Source organism: Cricetulus griseus, chromosome X (genome assembly GCF_003668045.3).
Source record: "Cricetulus griseus strain 17A/GY chromosome X, alternate assembly CriGri-PICRH-1.0, whole genome shotgun sequence".
NCBI lineage: Eukaryota > Metazoa > Chordata > Mammalia > Rodentia > Cricetidae > Cricetulus > Cricetulus griseus.
This window is the reverse complement of record NC_048604.1, coordinates 125,135,331-125,146,379: the sequence shown is the minus strand read 5'-3', so window position 1 is coordinate 125,146,379 and position 11,049 is coordinate 125,135,331. Positions and strand designations below refer to the sequence as shown.

Here is an 11,049-nt window from a genome sequence, read left to right as displayed (position 1 = left end):
CTTTAAAATTGGCATGGGGCACCTTTAATCCTAGCATCCAGGAGGCAGAGACAAGCAGATCTCTGAGTTATCGATCACCGCAGTTTATAACAGTGAGTTCCCAGTCAGACTAGGACTACATCGGGCTACATAGTGAGACCGTATCTCAAAATTACATATATAATCAACATCAAAATGTTAATAGGCATTTTACTGAACTCTAGGTCACTTTTCATAATTTGAGCTGAGCATTTGAGTTAGGTGGTGGTGGCACACACCTTTAATTACAGCACTCAGAACGCAGAGGCAGGCGGACCTCTATGATTTCGAGGCCAGCCTCGTCAACAGAGGGAGTTCCAGGATAGCCAGGGCTGTTACACAGAGAAACCCTGTCTTGAAAAACCAAAAGAAGAAATCATGATAGGGGCATTTTAAGAGTATAATTCTTCCCATTCATAAGTATGGAATATATTTCCATTTATTTGTATATTTTCATAATCATGTATAGTAGTGTACATATTTTAACCCCTTGATTAAACTTATTCTTTTAAAATGATTTATTTTCATTTTTATGTGTGTGTATGTACATTTGTGGGTGTGTGTATGCCCCTCACATATAGGTACCTATGGAGGCTAGAAAAAGGTATTGGACCCCAATAGAATTACAGGCAATTGTGAATCACCTAATGTGAATGCTGAGAACTAAACTCTGGTCCTTTGGAAGAGCAGCAATTGCTCCCAGCCACTGGGCAATATCTCCAACTCTTAAATTTATTATTAAGTGAATTTTCTCTGTGGGTGTACAAGTGGCTATTGTAAATTTGATTGGTAATTTTTTGTGGATAATTAATTATTCATGAGTAGAAATATTACTGGGTATTTCATGCTGGGTTTGTACCCTTCAAGTCTTCTGAATTTAACATCTTTTGTGAAGTTTTTAGAGTTTTGTATATATCTGACCATGTCATCAGAAAACAAACAATTTCACTTGTTCCTTTTTAGTTTGGATGCTTTCTTTCTCTTGCCTAATTTCTCTGACAAGGACTTCCTGTAATTTCACCTACCAGAAACTGACTTAGGAAATGATGAGAGCAGGGGTAAAAACTTACAAAGACTTTTTTGGTGATATTTTAAATAACAGTTTAAAATGGTCATATTTAAATATTCATTAATATGAGATCAGTGGGAAATTATGGAACATCCATGGATGAAATCTTTGGATATTTAAAATTATGTTGAATATTTTAAAATGTATGAACAGGCTTATCCCATATATCAGAAAAATAAAATATGAATGGAATATTTGTCATGAGGAAGGAGTGTAGGAGCAAGGGGGAGGGTCAACCCCCCCCAGAATCAACTAACCTGGACTCATAGGGGCTCACGAAGACTGAACCGATGACCAGGGAGCCTGCGTGGGACTGACCTAGGCCTTCTGCATATATGTTACAGATGTGTAACTTGGTCTTTTTGTGGGACTCCTAGCAGTGGGAGCAGGGGCTGTCTCTGACTCTGTTGCCTGCTTCAGGAACTCTTTCCTCCTATGGGATTGCCTCATCCAGTCTTCATATGAGGGGAGGTGCCTAGTCTCACTATAACTTGGTATGAAATGTTTAGTTGATATCCCTTGGAGGTCTGCTCTTTTCTGAAGAGAAATGGAGGAAGAGTGGATGGGGGCAAGGGAAAGAAGGGAGGTAGGGGAAGGGACTGGTAGGAGAGGAAAACTGCAGTCAGTATGTAATATATGAGAGAAGAATAAAGTAAAAAGAAAAATAACAGAGTGATTTGAGAATGATTTCTATTTACAGAGACAGGAAAGTATGAGGGAAGAAAAATTGAATGCACATCTGGAAGTGATTAATTTGGTGCATGCATTAAGTAACTAAAGATGTTAACTATCTGGGACTGGAGTTCAAAGGATTGGTCAGAGTTAATGATATTTTTTAAAAACTACTTATGACCGTTATTAAAGTCATAGTAGTTTAAGAGATTGACTAGAGGGGACTATAACTAAGGAAAAGAAATATGAAGAAAAGCCATGGAGAAAGGAAGAATCAGCAACAAAATCTGATAATGGGCCTCAAGTTGTAGACAGGATGGGGCTAACCCATTCCACGGTACTCCTCTCATTAATTTATAATAAATAATCTGCACAAAGTTGGTAAAAAAAAAAAAGGGTCTTGTGGTCATTAGATGACTTGGAGATGTACCGAAGAGAACTTTGGGACTTACGTACTCTGGTAGCCAAACATTGTGGCCCATGCTTGGAAAGGTGAGGCAGGAGGATCATCATGAATTCAAGGCTAGCTTGTGTTACACAGTGAGTTCTTGTATAGTTTGGCCTATAGAGTAAGACCTTCTCTCAAACAAACAAAACTCAACAATAAAAGAGCAGCACTACAGTAGTTAGTTCTGTGTTTTGTTTGTGTATCTCCTTAATATCATTGCCTGGGCAGTGGAGAGGTCCCAAATCCAGAAATGTCAGTCAATAGGCACACAAAAAAATAATGTCTTCATAAAAGCTTACTCACCCCCCATTGCTAAATGACCAAGTAAAGGATAGTTCAACAGAGTATAAACAGTTTGATTCTACTTGCCCTGGTTATGGTGGACATCATCAAGAAAGCCATATCCTTCTTCTTCCCAACTAGGAATTGGCAGGAAAATTACCAAGAAAAGGGAACTAAAGAAATAATTTTTAAAATCTGCCTATGAAATTCTGTGCTGACTTTTAGCACAGTGTGAAGCTGAACAGAAACAACAGGGAAATAGTTAGGAATTGAACTCCACCCAGATTGGACAGTAATTTCTGGACAGAACATATCTGAGCAGATCCAAACAGTGCTGCAGAGACGGAAAAGTAAATGTGCATTTGGACCACAGCCCAGAAATATGCAGTAAGATTATGTTTCCTTAACCTAGGATAGATTGTCTTCTATCCTAGAAGACTCAAATAGGAACCAGAATCTTTACATTATAATATGTAAATTGTCTAGAACATAATAAAAATTACTAACTCTATCATGAATTATGAATCTTTAAAAGTTCGCAAGTGAAGACAATCAACAGTAACCAAACACCAAGACAACTCAGCCTTGGAACTGTTCCACAGTGACTTCACAGTAATTGCCATATAAGTGATCCAACAAGCAGTCATGAACACTCTTTAAACTGGTAAAAAAAAAAAAAGTCTCACCAAAGAAAAAAGATACAGTTGTGAACCACACAGAAAGTTCAGCGCTGCAAAATACAAGAGTTAAAATTAAAAGTTCACTTGATGTGTGCAATGGCAAAATGGTGACAAAGGAAAGAGCCAGTAAACTAAAGATAAATCAACAGAAAGTACTCAAAATCAGCAAGAGAGAAAAGCAAACATTTTAAAATAACAGTTTTGGAAAACTATGATAAAAATTAAAAATGCAGTTAATAGTTATGGTTGACAATTAAGACTGAGCTAGCAAATGAGAAATCCTAGTCTTTGGCCAGCAGCACTGAACCTAAAAAATAAAAAAATGCAGAAGCCTAAAAATTCAAAGAGTTGCACAAACCATAAAAATAAACCTTGGGACTGGGGAGATGGTATATTCAATGACGTGCTTGCCACAAAAGCACAAGGACCTGACTTTAGATCCCTAGTACTCATGGAAAAAAGCCGAGCAGGATGACACACAAAGCTGGGGAGGTGGGAAGTGTATCCTGGGAGCTTTCTGGTCAACCAGTTTAACTGAAGCTTCAAGCTGTTAAGTGGAAGACCCTTTCTCAAAACTTAAGGTGGAGCCAGTTGTGATGTTGTATTCCCTTAATCCCAGCACTTGGGAGCCAGAGGCAGGCAGATCTCTATTAGTTTGAGGCCAGTATTGTTGGTTTTTTTCTCTTTGGCTCTTTGGGGGGCCCACCACCTAACTCTCAAATAATTACCCTCAGAGACTTATTCTTTCTTATGAATGCCCAGCCTTAGCCTGGCTTGTTTCTTGGCAGTTTTTCTTAACTTATCCCACCTTATGCCTCTGGGCTTTTATCTTTCTTTATTTCTGTATACCTTTCTTCTTTCTCCATGGCTTGCTGTGTAGCTGGGTGGCTGTTCCCCACTGGAGTCTTCCTCTCCTCCTCTTTCGCTTGCTCCTCAATCTCCCTTCTCTCTATTTTCTCCTTCTATTTATTGTCTCTGCCTGCCATCCCCACCTATCCTTTCTCTTGCCTTGCTATTGAGTGTTCAGCTCTTTATTAGAGCCATCAAGTGTTTTAGACAGTCAAAGTAACACAGCTTCACAGAGTTAAACAAATGCAACATAAAAGAATGCAACACATTGTTGCATCTTAAACAACACATCTTAAAATGATATTCTACTTCACAGCCTGGTCTATATAGCAAGTTTCAGGCCAGCCAGGGCTATATAGTGAGACGCTTCCCCCCCAAAAAAAATCAAGTTGGAGAAGCAATTGACAAAACCACCTTTGTTTCAGGGAAGTCATGGTGGCAGGAGCTAGAGCTAGCTGGTCACATTACATGGTAGTCAAGAAGAAAAGAGGAAGGAATTAATATATGCATACTTGTCCTAAGCTTGTTTTCTCCACTCTTACACAGTTAAGGATACCCTGCCTAGGGAATGGTGCCACCTACAAGAAGGCCGATCTTCAATGTAATCAAGATAATCCTCCACAGACATGCTTAGAGACCAACCTCATCTAGATGATCTTTCACTGGTATTATTTTCCCAGGTGATTCTAGATTGTGTTAATGTTGATGATTAAAGCTAATTATTCATAACACTATGGCTTCATTAGTAGATTAATACAATGATAGACTCAAGTTTTGACTAGATTATTGGGATGTGTTGGAGCTGTGGAAGGGAAGGTCTGGGTGGAGGCAGTGGATTGATGGAAGTATCTCCTTAAAGATTATATATGTGGATGCCAGTCCTGTCTTGTCTCTGGTTCCTAACTACTGTTAATCCCACTGAACAAGAATAGAAACTACTGGCCAGGTGTTGGTGGCGCACACCTTTAATCCCAGCACTCAGGAGGCAGAGGCAGGCGGATCTCTGTGAGTTCGAGGCTAGCTTGGTCTCCAGACCGAGTGCCAGGATAGGCTCCAAAACAAACAGAGAATATATGCCTTGAAAAACCAAAAAAAAAAAAAAATAGAAACTACTACGCAAATTTATCGCAAGCTTTATTATATGTGCACAATATAGCTGGTCCAGCTACTGCTGCTCCGTAAATTTGGGATCTGAGAGGAGTGCCTGAACATAGGAGAAGTGGGGTTTTTATAGCCCACTGCAAAGGCAAAACTGCAAGGCTAGGGGATTTCCAAGGGTTGAGGAATTTCCAGGGGAATTTTTGTTACTTAGGAACTTGACAGAACATTTCAAAATTATTTAGCAGAATATCTTACCTTATGAGAGTGGAGGTCAAAGCACAGTTGTGGTACTAGACCAAATCAAATTCCAGGAAAGTTCAATGTACAGTCAGATTAAATTTCAAGAAACAGAAATCTAAGTTTTACAGCAAACAGAAATGAACTTATTTTGACCTTGTAACAATCTGCATTTATTTATTTATTTATTTATTTATTTATTTATTTATTTATGAGACAGGGTTTTATCTGTCTGTGTAGTCCTGGCTGTCCTGGAATTCACCCTGTAGACCAGGTTGGCCTCAACCTCAGAGACCCACCTGCCTCTGCCTCTTGAATGCTGGGATTATAGGCGTGAGCCACCACTGTGCAGCAATTACTTTTAATCTTAAAATGAAGCCATGCTGGTTCATCACTACTACGAAGTATACAGATTCTGCCACATGCTCCTGCTTGCTGCTAAGAAATTCAGCCAAAAGCAAGCAAAGGATCCATCAATCTTGGACTGAAATCTTGAACCAAACAAAATCTTTCTTCCTCTTAAACACAGGGTCTCACTAATACTAGATAAACACTCTATCACTGGCCACATCCCAACCCTCTGAATTTTGAGGAGTTTTGTTTCTCTCAGATATTTGTCAAAAGGACAGAAAGCTAACTTGCACAGATATGACGGGATGGCAAAGAAAACTCTTTGTGGTTATGCCAGAGTTCTGTGTCTTGACTGTAAAAACAGTTGCATGAACATATACTGTGCATTATCCTCTTGGAATAAACACATATAAAAATTAATGAAATCCCAATAATATCTACAATGTCAGGTTTTGTTTATACAGTATGTTCATAAGAACATCTATCTTACTGTAAAGCTAAGGGCCACTCTATAGTATTTGTGTTGCTATTTTTCGAGATAAAATGTTAAAAACCAAATTAATGAGAAATTGGTGTGGTAGAAAAATAGAAAGGCCAAAGGAATAATCTCTTATGTCGACTTAAGTAACCTAGGATTTGTTTTTATGGGGGTTGTTAAGGACTTGGGTGGGAAGGGTTGTGGCACAGAAGTAGGAACAATACCCTGATTGGAATGTGTTTGAGAGAAACCAGGAGAGGAAGCAGGAACAATGAATATAGAGTGGAATAGTGAAGGTATGCTTTGTAAGAAACACAACCAAACAAAGTAAAAAAAAAACCTCAATAATTTTCATTCCAGGTTCCATATGATCTAAGTTACATGTCTGATTAAGTTTATTAGCAGGCTCTGATGTTGTAAAATGTGTGTGGTTCTTTTCTGCATTGTTTTGTAGTTCTGAATGATGTCACTCTGAGGGCCCCTAAGGCATAAATTATGTTACTTGTTAATAACCAGGGTGGCAAGAGACTTTGTCTGAAGATAAGATGGAAAATAGTGCTGCAGATTAATTAATAATGTGACACATCTGGATGTTTTCAGCTCCTAGATCCCAGTAATACTATCTCCATGACTACTAGCAATTGGTCACGCCTCAAAAACAAAAGCAGAGTCTTGCAGAAGCTTGGATATAGTACATAGAAAACTACCTTTCCTCTGCAACAAACAGCAAACAAAAAAAAACAAAAACCCCCTACCATGGTTTCTCCCATAACAGAATTTGTTATAGACAGATAAATTAAAAATTAAGTCCTTCTAAAAGACACAATATAGAGATTTATGTGTCACTTTCAGAGGTAGAACTAAGGTCCTATATATAGCATCTTTGTTATAAGAATATAGTCAAAATAAAAAATCATAATGAAATAATCATATTTACGGTGTGTATGATCCCATGATATAATCAGGATCACGAGACAGCTTCACCTCATTGATAAAATAAATGGAGCTAAAAAATACCTAAAACCCCACTCTTAAGGAAGAACTCAACATCAACCCACACATATTTTAATATTTCTAATCATTTGCTCACATATTCATTAATTACGTGCACCTAATATGCTAGACCCTGGAGATACAAGTATGAACAAAGTGTGTTATCCTCATAGAGTTTGCAGTATAGATGGAAAACATACAAGCAATTAGAAGACAAGATAGTAATTATTCTTTTTTTTTGGTTTTTCAAGACAGGATTTCTCTGTGTAGCTTTGGAGCCTATCCTGGCACTCACTCTGGAGACCAGGCTGGCCTAGAACTCACAGAGATCCACCTGCCTCTGCCTCCTGAGTGCTGGGATTAAAGGCGTATGCCACCAATGCCCAGCTAGTAATTATTTTTATTTTTTTTGGGGGGATGCTGGGATCAAACTCAGGACCTCTCAATGCACTATACCACTGAACGATACTCCCTGCCATTTTGTCATTATTAATGTTTACTGTGTGATGTTCACACTAGATCTCAGCACAGTCACACATCAGCCTTGTGAAGTAGGTACTAGTATCATCCCTATATCACATATGAAAAAAACTAAAACCAGGAGAATCTGGGTAAGTTAGCCCAGTGCATAAATTGACACAAACCTAGGTCTTACTACAAAGTTGGGAGTATAGCAAGAGCACCTGAAGCCTAGGAATTCAAGTTTCCTGGGCTTCATGGTTTAGCAGAAAGGGGAGAGAGTTACAGAGATGATGAAGAGTTTGATCATCATGGGCCTGTCAAGCCATTATCAAAGCAATGTGGCATATGTTTTAGTTCTCTATAACCTTGTAATAATCCACTACAAATTTAGAGACATAGTTAAGCCCCATTTAATTGCCCACAGTTTGGAATTTGGGAACGCCTTAGTAGGATCCTGTAATGGCTATTCTTGGTTGTCAACTTGACTATATCTGGAATCAACTAAAACTCAAAAAGTGGTGGGTACTCCTGTGAGGGATTTTTGCTTAACTTTAAATGGGAAGATCCACTTCTAATCTGGATATTTGAGGTGGAAGACATACCTTTAATTCAGATCTTTTGAGGCAGAAAGAGCCACCTCCAATCTGGGCCACACCCTCTGCTGGAAGCCTAGAATAAGGACATGGAAGAAGGAAGCTTTTGCTCTTTGCCTAATTGATCTAGCCTCACAAACAAGTCCTTTCTTTCACTGGCATTAGAACCTACTTCTTTGGGATTCTAGCATATAATGAAGATCAGCTGAGATATCTAGTCTCAGACTGAACAATTACTGAATTCTTGGATCCTCCCTTCATAGGCTGCCATTGTTCGATTAGCTGGACCACAGCCTGTGAGAGGAAAAGATATTAATTCTGGAAGTTCTGTTACTCTAGAGAACCCTGACTAATACATGTATCTCTTAAGTCCTCTTTGTGTGGTGTCAGTTTGGGTAGCCCCACAGTGGTAAAGGGGCTTAGATGACCTTGGTTATACAGCTATGAAGTTGGTGGAGGCTTTTAGCTGGGTATCATAATTCTCTTATGCATAATCTCCAAAATTAAAAAAAGGAAGTTGCCAAGTCTCTTAACACACAGGCATGGAACCAAGGTAACAGAACTTATAGAATGAATCTCTTTCTATGCATAGAAATGGATTTATTAGAATGACTTACAGGCTGAGATCCAACGAATCCAACAATGGCTGCGTATGAGTGGAAGGCCCAAGAATCCATGGAACTGACACATTATTTCCATTAAAGCAAATTATAAAACTGAACATGATTAAGGGAAGAAAAACAGGCTATGACTCTTGACTAGAGGACTGAAAAGAATCATTAGAAAATACATATAAACAACCACCTGGCTTCTCCCAGGCGGCTGCCGAAGTTGGCGGAGGGACGGGTTCTAATGTTGGATGGCAGAGGCCATCTTCTGGGCCGCCTGGAGGCCATTGCGGCAAAGCAAGTACTGCTGGGCCCAAAGGTAGTCTTTGTGCGATATGAAGGCATTAACATTTCTGGAAACGTCTACAGAAGTAAGTTAAAGTACCGGCTTTTCTCCGAAAGTGGATGAACACCAACCCCTCTCGAGGCCCCTTCCACTCCCGAGCCCCAAGCCGCATTTTTTGGCTCACTGTGCGAGGCATGCTGCCGCACAAGACTAAGCCAGGCCAGGCCAGGCTGCCTTGGAATGCCTCAAGGTGTTGGATGGTATCCTTCCGCCCTATGACAAGAAAAAACAGATGGTGGTCCCTGCCGCCCTCAAGGTTGTGCGGCTGAAGCCTCCCAGAAAGTTTGCCTACCTGGGGCGTCTGGCTCATGAGGTCGGGTGAAATACCAGGCAGTAACAGCCACGCTGGAGGAGAAACAGAAGGAAAAGACGAAGATCCACTATCGGAGGAAGGAAAAGGCCAAGATCCACTATCAGAAGAAGCAGCTCTTGAGGCTACGGAAACAGGCAGAAAAGAACGTGGAGAAGAAAATAAGCAAGTTCACAGAGGTCCTCAAGACCAATGGACTCCTGGTGTGCGCCCAATAAAGACCGTTTGTGCTAAGAAATTTTTAAAAAGCAAACACCTGTGGCTGTCATCTCAGCACTTTTTTGGCTGAGAGAATAGTAACTTGGTCACCAAACTTTGTGGCAAGCACTTTTACCCACTAAGCAATCTTGCCAGGTCACAAATTCAGTGACTTTTGACAAGCTTCTGATCCCTTTGATTTCTCTCTCCAATCCCAGGCAAACATTAATCTACTCTGCATATACTTGAAATATTTAGAATTTGTGTGTATTGAGTTATAGAATGCATAATACTAATAGACCTTTAACTGATCCAAGTGAACCACAATACTGGTCTCTTTGGGGCATTTATTCAATTAAATATGCAGCTGAAGGTATGTAAGGGTGTAAGTTTTCACTGACCATATGTATTGTTTAATATGTTTTGTGCAGAACAGTATATGAAGGGAAAGGGAACCAGGTGTCATGGTGAATGCCTTTAATTCCAGCACTCAAGAGGCAGAATGGAGTTCTATGCCTTCAAGGCCAGCCTGGTCTACACAGCCAGCTCCAGTAGATACATAGTGAGTCCTTATGCCTTAGTTAATAGTTTATACTGCCGTGATGAAACACCATGACAAAGCATGTTGGGGCAGAAAGGGTTTATTTGGCTTACACTTCCACAGAACTGTTCATCAAAGGAAGTCAGGACAGGAACTCAAGTAGGGCAGGGACCTGGAAGCAGGAACTGATGCAGAGGCCACCATGGAAGGGTACTGCTTACTGGCTTGCTTCCCATGATTTCCTCAGCTTGCTCTTTTTATATGTATTTAAATTAGAAACAAGCTTGTTTTATATGTCAATCCCAGTTCCCTCTCCCTCCCCTCTAGAATACATAACCATCAACCTGGAGGTGGCCCCAATCACAATGGGCCCCACCCTCCCCAGCCAATCACTAATTAAGAAAATGCCCTATAGGCTTGCCTACAACCCAATCATAAGAAGGCATTTTCTTGAGGCTCCCTCCTTTCAAATGTCTTTAGCTTGTGTCAAGTTGACATAAAACATACTGTTGCTCTGGGCATTAAGTTTTGAAATTGGTTTTGGGAAGGATGCCATTGTTCAAACCATAGCACCCATCTAGTCAAACCATAACTAAAAATAAGAATGTGAAAACCAAGAGACTGGAGACATGGCTTGTGAGTCTCCTTCCTGGGAGATCTTTGGCCACCAAGGTGGGGAGGGAGTGGAAATAGGGAACAGGGTTCAGAAGGCTGTGAGCAGGAAGGATTTCCGGTTAAATAAAGCTTAGTGTTACAACTCAGCTTTATCCAGAGTGAGGAGAAATATATAAGATGGAAACAGCAACTGGGGCA

General features: G+C 40.0%; 1 pseudogene; it reads left to right on the top strand.

Moving 5' to 3' along the window:
- The first annotated feature begins 2,183 nt into the window (after positions 1-2,183).
- Positions 2,184-9,731, top strand: LOC100769689 (annotated as a pseudogene).
- The last annotated feature ends 1,318 nt before the right edge of the window (positions 9,732-11,049 follow it).